The 12,469-nt window shown below is 39.8% G+C and overlaps 1 non-coding gene across 1 annotated transcript; it reads left to right on the top strand.

The window, feature by feature from the left end:
- The first annotated feature begins 3,997 nt into the window (after positions 1-3,997).
- On the top strand, positions 3,998-4,102 carry LOC142504660 (small nucleolar RNA R71). The gene has a single exon (XR_012804285.1). It is a non-coding gene; the product is annotated as a small nucleolar RNA R71 (small nucleolar RNA).
- Positions 4,103-12,469: the final 8,367 nt, after the last annotated feature.

Here is a 12,469-nt window from a genome sequence, read left to right on the forward strand (position 1 = left end):
GCTTCTTTCTCACACCTTGCAGGCGCCCGAGCGGACATAAATGTGCGCCCGGGCGGATGACTTTCGCACATGATGCATTTTCTTCAGTTTATTCACAAATCTCCTGCATTTTCACCTACGAGACACATGATCAACAATAAAATATATTATATGCCAAAATGTCACAAAATGCATGCAATATAAACGATATGTGCAACACAATGAACTATCACATAATATAAAAAACACGTAAAATTCACCTACATCAACCCCACAATACTAACATTTTGCTCGCCCTCGAGCAAAACAGGTGACACGACAAAACGGAATCTGACACAAAGAAGCTCGACAGTGAGTTCATAGTCTCAATTAGCCTCAGCAAAACTCAACATATTCCCTTGCCGATCAATGCAAAAGCACAACTCTTCGCACTTTCCTTGGTCTAGATATTCTGTCAAATAAAACCTGAACGTGTATGTGTGTGTCGTTAGTCCTAGCATCATAAATGACAGAGGGATCCATTCTCAGCCATTATCAGAGATTTAAATCGGCATGTTAGTGTGAATCTTACTCTCCTCTATTTCTCTGCACTCAGTAATCACCAGCAGCTTCTCTATTCAAACCTTTTTTTTTGACTGAATTGGAATACAGTAATAAAAGACTGTGTTAGAACCTTTCATTTTATATTCAAATCCATGTGTTTTACATTTTTAGCCAGGAATAGGATTTCATTCCTTTAGTCGGCTCCCCAACACCTTACATCTCCAACTTTAGCCAGGAATATGATTTCATTCCTTTATTCGGCTTCCCCACAACTTACATCTCCACCGTTCTCTTTTTTAACGCTGCTGATAAATACCTCGATTCAAGAGAATATATTCAAGCTCAATTCACACCTTCAAACCTCTTCGTTCCCCACTTTGGTTTTAAATTTTCACCATCTTTACATGCATGCTTCTAGTTCTAACATTCGTGCAAAGAGAATTCAATGTTTTAAATAAAACTTCATGTCTTTACCCCAGTATGTGCTAAAGAAATGCGAGTACACGACAGACAGAGCATGTCTCATCACCTCTTAATCATCATTGGCTAACAAGTACTACTTCGAACACTGTCGGCTGACACATACACCAATGCAAAACGACTAAAACTAAATGCCAACAAATAAAACTAACAAAGCACCAAAAAAGAATACACAAAACAACACCCATCCACCCCCAATACTAAAGTCGAGCAATGTCCCCAATGCAACAGACGATAGAAAAAGAGACAAATAGTGCAAAACAAAATGGATGCAATATAACCTAAGCATGCAACAGAAATAGAAATAAATAAAATGATCTAAACGAAATGAATGAAATAAAAAAAGGACATAAGTGACTCCCCTCTCAATGATCATCCTTCTCGTACTCCTCCGGGGGAATGATGCCAGCCTCAAATTCTGCAAACAGTCATCAAAAGAAGAGCCAAATATCGAGAAGTCATCCATAAATCTCTCAAGGAAATTTTCTATCATGTCATGAAATATAGCGGTCATGCATCGCTGAAAAATGGCAGGGGCATTACACAACCCAAAAGGCATCCGTCTAAAAGCAAAAGTGCCATAAGGACAAGTGAAAGTGGTTTTCTCTTGGTCCTCGGGCGCAATCATGATTTGGTTATACCCTGAATACCCATCCAAAAAAAAAATAAAACTCATTACCCGCTAACCTCTCAAGCATTTGATCAATGAAGGGCAGTGGAAAGTGATCTTTACGGGTAGCATTATTTAATTTCCTATAATCAATGCACACACGCCATCCTGTAACTGTCCTAGTGGGTATTAATTCATTTTGTTCATTTGTGATAACAGTAATCCCACCATTTTTCGGCACACATTGAACATGACTTACCCATGCACTATCAGATATAGGATAGATAATACCTGCATCAAGGAGTTTGATAGTTTCTGCTTTTACTACCTCTTGCATCTTTGGATTCAATCTTCTCTGAGGTTGCACAAAGGGTGAGTACTTTTCTTCCATTAATATCTTGTGCATACAGACTGATGGATTGATCCATTTGATATCCACCACTTTCCATGAAAATGCACTCTTGTGCGCTTTCAAGATTTTTAGCAGTTTGTTCTCCATCACATCTGTCAAATAAGAAGAAATAATCACATGAAGTTTATTATTCTCACCTAGATAGACGTATGTCAGATGTGGAGGTAATGGCTTTAGCTCCAGAGTTGGTGGCTCTTCTAGGCTTGACTTCTGAGGGATCAAGTCTCTTCGATCCCCCAAGTCCTCTAATATTATCCTTATCGACCTCTTACATTGCTGGATGGCATTGAGGTATGCCACTATTTTGGCTTTCTCTGCATCCAATTCGTCTTCTCTTAATTCAGTAGTGAGAGTGGCTTCCAAAGGGTCCCTAAGAGCATCTTGCACATAGTTAGACACAAGAGAATCAAAAGCATCAATTCTATAACAACTATCAGAATGCAGTGTGTGCTTAAGTGCATTAAAAACGTTAAAAATAATCTCCTATTTTCCCACTCTCAATTTCAACTTCCCTTCCTGCACATCAATTAAAGCCTTGCCAGTTGCAAGGAACGATCTCCCCAAAATCAAAGGCATCTCCATATCCTCCTCCATGTCGAGCACCACGAAATCTGCAGGAAAAATGAATTTGTCCACTTTCACTTGCACATCCTCAATAACTCCCCGTGGATACTTGACAGATCTGTCTGCTAGCTGTTAAGACATCCTTGTTAGCTTAGGTTCTCCCAATCCAAGTTTCCTAAACACAGACAAAGGCATAAGATTAATACTCGCACCAAGATCATACAAAGCTTTATGAAAAAAGCATCACCAATCATGCAAGGAATAGAAAAACTCCCTGGATCCTTAAGTTTTGGTGGGATCTTGTTTTGAACCAAAGCAGAGCAATTTTAAGTTAAATTAACCGTCTTGTGATCCTCCAATTTCTCTTGTTTGCTAAGATGTCCTTCAGAAATTTAGCGTAGCTTGGCATTTGCATCAGAGCATCAGCAAAAGGAATATTGATGTGGAATTTCTTGAATACTTCTAAGAACTTACCGAATCGCGCATCTAATTTCATCTTTTTTAATGCTGCAGGAAACGGTGGAGGGATAACAATTTTAGATTGTGCAGTGAATGCTGGTGTAGAGTTAGAAGACTTACCTTTTGATGGCTCAATCTGTTCATCCCGTACTTGAGTTTTTTCTGTCCCTCTAGCCTTTAAGATCTTTCCACTCTTCAACACGATGGCCTTCACTTGCACTTTTGGATTGGTCTCTGTGTTACTTGGCAAGGTGCCCGGCTCTCTACTTGCTATCATCTTTGCTAACTGTCCAATTTGATTCTCTAGCCCCTTTATCGATGCATCTTGGTTTTGGAGTCTAGTTTCAGTGGACGAGATAAACTTAGACATCATTTGCTCCAAATTAGACTTTTCTTCTCTAGGAGGGTCAGATCTGTACATCGGTTGTTTCCCATATGGTTGTCCTCCTTGTGGTCGATTCTGACTGTTTTGACCACCCCATGAGAAGTTGGGATGTTGCCTCCATCCAGGATTATATGTGTTCGAATACGGATCATTCCTTGGACGATTTTGGACTCCTACTTGATTCAATGGTGCCTCTTCTTGCACATAGAAGGGATTGCTATCTTGACAGTCCTTCACAAAGTGTTCACCTCCACACTTATCACAGAATATCTCTTGAAGACGCATAGCCGTGCCACCCATATTCAAACTGTCCAATTTCTTGTTCAAGACATCAAGTTGTGCAGTAATAGCAGAAAAGTCAGTTACCTGGTGAACTCCTGCACTTCTCCGCTGGATGTTTCTTTCAGATTGAGGATGATAGCTGCTAGCAGTCATCTCCTCCAATAACTCATATCCTTCATCAGCAGGTTTTCTCAATAGGTTCCCACAAGCAGCAACATCTATCATAGTACGATTAGGAGTGAGTAAGCCATAATAAAAGGTTTGAACGACTAACCCAAGTGGCAGTTCGTGATGAGGGCATCTTCTAATAGATCTTTGAAACGCTCACATGCCTCATACAAAGATTCTTGCTCGAATTGAGCAAATGTGGTGATATATGCCCGCAACTTCATGGTCTTAGATGGAGGAAAGTATTTAATGAGAAATTCCTTCGCCATGTCCTCCCATGTGGTGATCGAACCTACAGGCAAACAATTTAACCATGCTTTAGCTTTGTCACGTAAGGAAAAAGGAAATAAACGCAACCTAACAGCATCATCAGAAACTCCATTAAATTAAAAAGTATCGCAAATTTCAAGGAAATCTTCGATGTGCGTGTTTGGGTCATCTACTGCAGATCCTCCAAACTGGACTGTATTCTGCATCATCTGAATTATAGTTGGCTTGATTTCAAAGTGGTTTGCCTGCACAATAGGCCTCACAATGCTGGGGCGTGCACCATCCAAAGAAGGCTGGGCATACTCTTGCATCGGTATGCGGCGTGGCATCTCAACATGTCTGTCTTCATGGTGTTCCTCCTCATGCTCGTGCTCGTGCCTCTCCATCAGTTCTTTCAGTCTCTGTTGATGTCTTCTTCTGCAGAAAGTTCTTTCAATTTCATGGTCAAACTGCTCAAGCTCCACGTCAAATGACTTTGGCATGCACTGGAAAAGATATCTGGACTATAATATGGAGTGTTAGCTCAAGAAAAATAAAACAATGCTAAAGAAAACAACTAAAAATAAAATTGTGAATTAACAGTCCCCGGCAACGGCGCCAAAAACTTGATTGAGCAAAACTTGCACTGTGGAATCCTCAATAAAAATATGGTTTTGTATGCTCGAAAATTAAGCGCAAGTGCATGATGTCAAGTAATAGTATAATGTACGTGAGTACGAGTATCGTTCCACTGAAGACTGTATTTTACAATTATTATTTTCGGTTATCAAACCTTTAGCAACGAAATTTGAAGGGTTGTTTATTACTACTATGCTCAAATAAACATGCAAATAAAAAGATTCAGGAATTAAATAATGAGATCTACTATCTAGAATGATTTATTAAAATTCAATGAAAAATGGATTTGTTGGGAATTTCAATTCACCTACCCCTTGTTAATTTATTAATTCGTTCGATATTGATTGTATGCTTCCGACATGATTTCCTATTCAATTGAACACGCCCTCTCGAGCTATGCCAAACTAATTCTACTCAATGAAGTAATTAAATGTCTTTAATTATTTATCAAGAGTGAATCGCAAATCGGTCTATGAAATCCCCTAGTTTTCGCCCTACTGAACTATGACTATTGGCGCGTATCCAATTTCATATGTCTATGTAAATTGTAGATCCACGAACTATGCTACTCGTTCCTATCACAAGCTATTCTCTCGAACTCACTCGCAATATAAGATTATTATTAAAGTTAGCTATTCTTTAATAATTACAATGAAAACAATAGCATAATCAAGAATAAATCAACTATTGAAATACGAATTAACTAAATTAGTTTCGGAGTAGGATCCCCTTAAATCCCAACAAATATTTTAGTTTAGCTACTCGAATTCATAGTAAAAATAAACACAACAATGTTTAAAGGATAAAAATTAAATTAGAAATACTAGATTTGACGAAAAACACGAGGAACGATGCCCGAAAATCTTCGAATATTCAATCCAAGCGCTTTCTCCAAGCTTTTCTCTCCTCCTTAGGCTCCTTGGCTGCTGAATGATCTCATTTTCGTGCCTCAAACCCTTCCATATCATTCGTATCCAGAAAATAAGGTAAGGAATCGGCAAAGAAATCTTTCCAAAATTACAACCGCGCCCGGGCGGACATAAGTTTCTGCCCGGGCGGATGGCTTGCGCAAATCTTATTTTAACTTTTGAATCGACGCGCCCGGGCGGACATAAGTTTCCGTCTGGGCGGATGAATTTTGCAAAAATGCTTCTTTCTCACACCCTGCAGGTGCTCGGGCGGACTTAAATGTCCGCCCGGGCGGATGACTTTCGCACCGGCTTTTCTCTCCTCCTTAGGATCCTTGGCTGCTCAATGATCTCATTTTCGTGCCTCAAACCCTTCCATATCATCCATATCCAATCGGCCAAGAAATGTTTCCAAAATTACAACCGCGCCCGGGCGGACATAAGTTTCCGCCCGGGCGGATGGCTTGTGCAAATCTTGTTTTAATTTTTAAATCGACGCGCCCGGGCGGACATAAGTTTCCGCCCAGGCGGATGAATTTCGCAAAAATGCTTCTTTCTCACACCTTGCAGCGCCCGGGCGGACATAAATGTGCGCCCAGGCGGATGACTTTCGCACATGATGCATTTTCTTCAGTTTATTCACAAATCTCCTGCATTTTCACTACGAGACACATGATCAACAATAAAACCTAATATATGCCAAAATGTCACAAAATGCATGCAATATAAATGATATGTGCAACACAATGAACTATCACATAATATGAAAAACACGTAAAATTCACCTACATCACTAAACGAAGAAGAAACTCGTCCATTAGGTCAGAAGGCAGCAAAAAGAAAGGAAAAAAGGCAAAACGAAATCGAACATGGAGTGTATGATAATAAACTTGGAAAATATGTTTGCGAAGTTGAGTATACAAGAATGAAAAATTTTTAAGTTGAACTGAAACAAAAACAACTCGAAGTAGAAGAGATGAAAGAAAAAGCTGTCATAGCCAAAGTTCAACTAAAAGAATACACAGTCCTTTCGAAAGACATTTCACAAATGACATATGAACAACATATCATCCACGAACGTCTATGTCAAGAGATTCAAGGGAGATGAAATATGTAATTTTAAATTATTGTAATTTTCAATTAACGTAATTTCCAATTAATATAATTTTCATTTCAACTAATGTAATTAACCGATCAATTAATATAATCATTGCAAAGTAGTTGTTGGAATATAGATATTGCAAAATAGTCGTTTCAAATATGGTCGTTGCAAAGTAACTGTTGGAATACATCTATTGAGAAGAAAAAATTATATAGACTCTTTGTGCTATACAATTCTTCATTATAAGAACATATCATTTGACAAACACGTAGACTTGAATTTTTTTCTCCATAATGTCTCAATATTGTTGTAGCACCAGCTTTAGCTCGACGGGTGAAAACGAAGTCCAAGTTGAAGATGATGAAAAGGATTATGATCGGCGAAAAGAGCAAACGTCATTGATACTTCAACAAAGCCGACAAATAGTTGAAGCATATAAAATTAATAACGTGATGCGGTGAAAAATAAGGTTTATCCAAAGAAATCGTGAACTCAAGCATGCAAGACTCTTCAATGATTATTTCTCCACAAACCCGGTGTATCCAGATTAGATATTTCGAAGACGATTGGGCATGCGAAGAGAGTTATTCTATAGCATGGTGAATGCACTTGAGAGTCGTTCATCATATTTTCAGTAGAGGGACGATGCTGTGAGAAGAAAAAGATTGTCACCACTACAAAAATGCACAACTGCAATTCATCAATTGATTTATGGAGTCCCAACTAACCATCTTGACGAGTACCTACGCATGGGTTAATCAAATGCCATCAAGTATCTTTTCAAGTTATGTGAATATGTGGTTGAACTATTTGGTGATCGTTATTTGAGAAGGCCAAATGCTGATGAGGTTCAACGTCTTCTTCAATTGCATGATGAGAGGCATGACTTCTCTGGATTGTTGGGCAGCCTTGATTGCATGCACTGGGAATGGAAAAATTGCCCAGTTGCTTGGAAGGCCAGTTTACAAGAGGCCATGGGTCACCAAAAATCGTGCTTGAAGTAGTCTCGTCTCAAGACTTGTGGATATGACATGCATTCTTTGGTGTCACCAGTTCACGTAATGATATTAACGCGTTGTATGAATCTCCCGTATTCAATAACATCTTGCAAGGAAATGCCACGAAGATTAATTTCGCGGTAAACAAGACTCAATATACGAAGGGTATTCTCGAACATATGAAATATATCCGAAATGAGATACTTTCGTGAAGGATTTTTCTTGCTCGGAGAATCCCAAGAAGAGGTTGTTTAATGAAAGATAAGAGACTGCAAGAAAAGATGTTGAACGAGCATTTGGGGTGCTCCAAGCTTGATGGGAAATTATCAGAGGTCCAAATCTTTCTTGGTACTGAAAAAAGTTAAAAACAATTATATTAGCCTACATTATTTTGCACAACATGATTATTGAAGATTGGGGGGGGGGGGGGGGGGGGGTGGTCACGTGACAAATTGGTAAGATGATGAAGGTGACGAACCCGCACAACCCGTCCACGGCTCAAACCGAGGATTTCATTATTATCTCAGGACAAATTCCGAAATACATGATATTCATGTGCATCACCAAATTCGTGCCAACTTAGTTGAAATATTTGGTCAAAATACAACAACAATCCTTGAATTAATATTTTATAGCTTCATTTTATATTTAATTTATATGTTTTTTTTAAAAATTTTATGTAAATGTGATTTATTTTTATATGTTATACTCCTTCATTTAAAATTTATAATAATATTTTAATTTTAAATAAATGATATTCATAAAATAAGATAAAATAATAGTGTTTGGGTTGACCCAGATTGATCTGAGAAAATATCAGGTCATCCAATAACCCAAACTTACCCGATCCACTCGATCCATCCTGTTTTTTTAAAATATTTTACACAATATAGGTTTCTACTTTCTAAATTAAATTAAAACCCAACCCAAATATATACCAAATAATTCTCTTACGCATCAAATTCTCTTATGTTGTTCTGTCATCTGTGTGCGTAACAACGTAAGTCATAGCCCTTCTCGGCTTCTCAGCTCATCCAGGCATACCATTCTCTGCTTCTCACTCAGGCATCCAGGTGAAACTTTAAAGTCAAAACCTTATCCTGCTCCGCTTCTCGTCTAGCCATCCAGATGAAGTTGCTTCTCATCCAGCCGTCCAGATGAAACTTCATTTGTATATAGTTTTTGTGTGTAAAATATTTAATATAGTTTTGTGTGTTTGTCTTTTATAAGTAACTTCTTCATGAAATTAGAAGCCTTTGAGTCTTTGACATATATCAATAAGAATAAATTTAAGTATACACTTGCTTGATAGAAGATATGGACGAGTGAATTTTTTTGTGAGGTTAGAACCCCTTCCCAAGGCGAATGTAATGCCCTAAATTGTATGTGAATAAAATGAAAAGATGAAGTGTTGCTGGAAGAAAGGGACCGCACCCGCGCCGAGAGAAGCCCCGCACCCGCGGTGCATGGACAGAAAGTTAACCATTTTTACAGTAGGGTCACCGCACCCGCGGTCCAAGACAGAGTGCACCCGCGGTTGATGGACAGAGAGTTGAGAATTAATTACAGAAATGACACAGCACCCACGGTGCTAACGTAACCGCACCCGCGGTAATGTCACCGCACCCGCGATCTTATATGTACCGCACCCGCGGTCGTCGAATTTCAGAAAATGAAAGGCATGCCGTGGGCACAGCGCACCCGCAGTGAAGAGTGACCGCACCCGCGGTGCTGCATGCGAGAAATCCACCTTTGAATTCTATGAAGACACATGGCATATATATATATATATAATTGTGCTGAGTCTTCATTTCAGCAATTCCACCAGTCAGGAATCGAGGGAGAGAGTGAGAGGAGAGGGAAGGCTCTTTCATCTCCAAAGCTAGCTTGTGCAAGATTTAACCATCCCAACTTCAATCCAAACAAAAATTATCGCTCCTCTCATCAAGTGCTACAAAGGGATGTAAGTATTGTTCACTTTCAACATGTGTTGATATATATGTGTTGGGAGAATGATGAATTGAGCTCCATAATATGTTCTTGAGATTTTAAGCAACGTATATTCGTAACCGGATCGAAGAGCGGACATTGTATGCTATTGTTGCTATTTCCAGCATGTTTAGTGTTAAGATATGCAGATTTTGAGTACTATCATGTGTTTATGATGAGGATTATGAGTTATGGTTACTGATTATTGAAGTTTGAGTTGACCGGTACCGAGAAACTACGCTGTTATGCCGCCAAAACGTACCGAGATTGAATATTGCTCCATATGCGTATCCTTTTGAGTTAGAAGTTGATATGGTGCATTGTATATATGCCATTTCAGATTTGTATTGGCGACTTTGACATCGAGACTTCGATATCGACAGAGATTGTGCGACGAAAGGTATAACTCATGTTTTGTTTACAACTCAAATAAGATTTAATTTGAGTTTCCCAACCAAATCACATACTAGAACTATTGTTTATCTTTTGATATGATTGTGATTTGTTTATAGATTTATATTCAAATCTCTTGATATGATAATGCCTTGTTTATAGATTTATATTCAAGCCTTTGAGATAGGAGAGTCATTGGCAGACTTGCCAAACTAGATGTTCGGTGGTATCGATGCTTCGGATCAGATTCACTCCGATTGCAGACATTCGATACAGACTTGACCGAAGTCTAGGAATAAGACGTACAGTTACCCCGATTGGGAGGGTAGGTGTCAGACAGTGACGTCTTATTCACACCGGGATCCCTAGAATAGAGTCGATTCGAGTCAGGACATGATTTGATTTGAGTTGCTTGTTTAGATAGATCGGTTTCATAGACTATGGAGCCATTGTTATTGCTTTCATGCATGATGTATGATTTCTTATCAGCATGTATACATGTTTTATACTGGGATTTGTTCTCACCGGAGTTTCCGGCTGTTGTTATGTCTGTATGTGTGCATATCAACAGTGGGGCAGGATCAGGGTCACGACAGAGATGAGAGATGGACATAGCGTGGTGATCACGGGCGCAGAAGATCACTAGTGATGTTGTACTAGATTTGTACTACTCGTAGTTTATGGTTTGTATTAAATCCTAGTGATGTGTTGGTAGTAAGACATGACATGTATATTATATGTGTTGTAATTAAATAAGAAAAGATATTATGTTTAGTGTTTACATTTGAATTAATGTTAAAAAGCAAAATTTTGACCCACATTTTTGAATAAAGATCCTATTAATCCCGAAAGGAATTGAGTTAGAGCTCGGGTCCCCACAACAGGTGGTATCAGAGCAGTAGGTTCTGTAGACTGAGATAGCATAGAATGAGTGGGGTAGATCGAGTCTTCTTCCTTGCTTTTGATGTGCTAGCATGATTTAATGCTTTCCCTATTATATGTTGTATTGTATCTGAGTTGATTTACAGCATATACTTGTAAAGACTGAATCAGAACCGATTCTGGATCAGAGGTATATGATCAGAGGAGGGCTGAGACAGATTGTATAGATCGTATCCTAATCTGTTTAATAATCAGATATGCCGCCTAGAAGGATACCGCAACCAGCTGCAAGACAAGTGCCAGAACAGGGGAGTACGTCAGGTACCCAGATGGACGTAACCGCTACCCCGATGGAGACTCTGTTGAAGCGGTTTCAGTCATTCCGACCTCCGACTTTGAAAGGCACTGAGAATGCAGCGGATTGCGAAAGCTGGTTGGATGATATAGAGATGTTATTTGAATCACTTGCCTATACAGATGAACGTAGAGTGAAGCTGGTTGGGCATCAATTGCAAGAAGTGGCCAAGAGTTGGTGGCTAACGGCGAAACGAGCCTTAGAACATCGAGGTATTGATATTACTTGGAAAGTTTTTAGAGATGAATTTTATCAACGTTTCTTTCCAGTTTCGTATCGAAAAGACAAAGGGGCAGAGTTCGCCAACTTGAAACAGGGGCAATGGAACATAGAGGAGTATGTTGCCAAATTCTCGTCCTTGCTTCGATTTGCACCTCATGTAGCAGGGAATGATGAGGCAGTTGCCGATCAGTTCATAAATGGTTTGAATCCGGATATCTTCACCTTAGTGAACACGGGGCGACCCAACACTTTTTCTGAGGCACTGAATCGAGCAAAGGGAGCAGAGGCTGGCTTGATTAGGCAGCGAGGAGCTTCCTATAGTGTTCAGGGTCAGAGACCGCCTCCGCTCGCCACACAGTTTCCACCACCTCCTCCTCAATTTGATAGTGGAATCAGTAGTAGTGGGAAGAAAGATTCTTTGAAAGCTAAGGGTAAGCAGTTCAAGAGAGCAGGGAGCAGTTCATCGAGCTCCAGTGGGTCAAGACAGAGAGGTCCTGGCCAGAGTACAGATGTGACAGGTGTACATTGTACTACTTGTGGAGGCCGACATGCCACAGAGCAGTGTCAGGGAGTGATGGGCAGATGTAACATATGTAAGCAACAGGGACATTTCGCCAGAGTTTGTCCCAGAGAGGTGCCCAGAGATTTCAGAGTGCAGGGTCATCAGCATCAGTGACTTAGCCTGAGAGGCAAGCTTCGTCTGTCCATTCCTTCTAGCTCACGCCTACAGAGTCCCAGCCTAGAGCCAGAGGTGGCCAGACAGTGAGCCAACCTCCCAGACAACAAGCTCAGGTGTTTGCATTGACAGAAGAGCAAGCCCAAGATGCACCAGACGATGTGATTGCAGGTA

Source organism: Primulina tabacum, chromosome 9, assembly GCF_025594145.1.
Source record: "Primulina tabacum isolate GXHZ01 chromosome 9, ASM2559414v2, whole genome shotgun sequence".
In the NCBI taxonomy this organism is placed as follows: domain Eukaryota; kingdom Viridiplantae; phylum Streptophyta; class Magnoliopsida; order Lamiales; family Gesneriaceae; genus Primulina; species Primulina tabacum.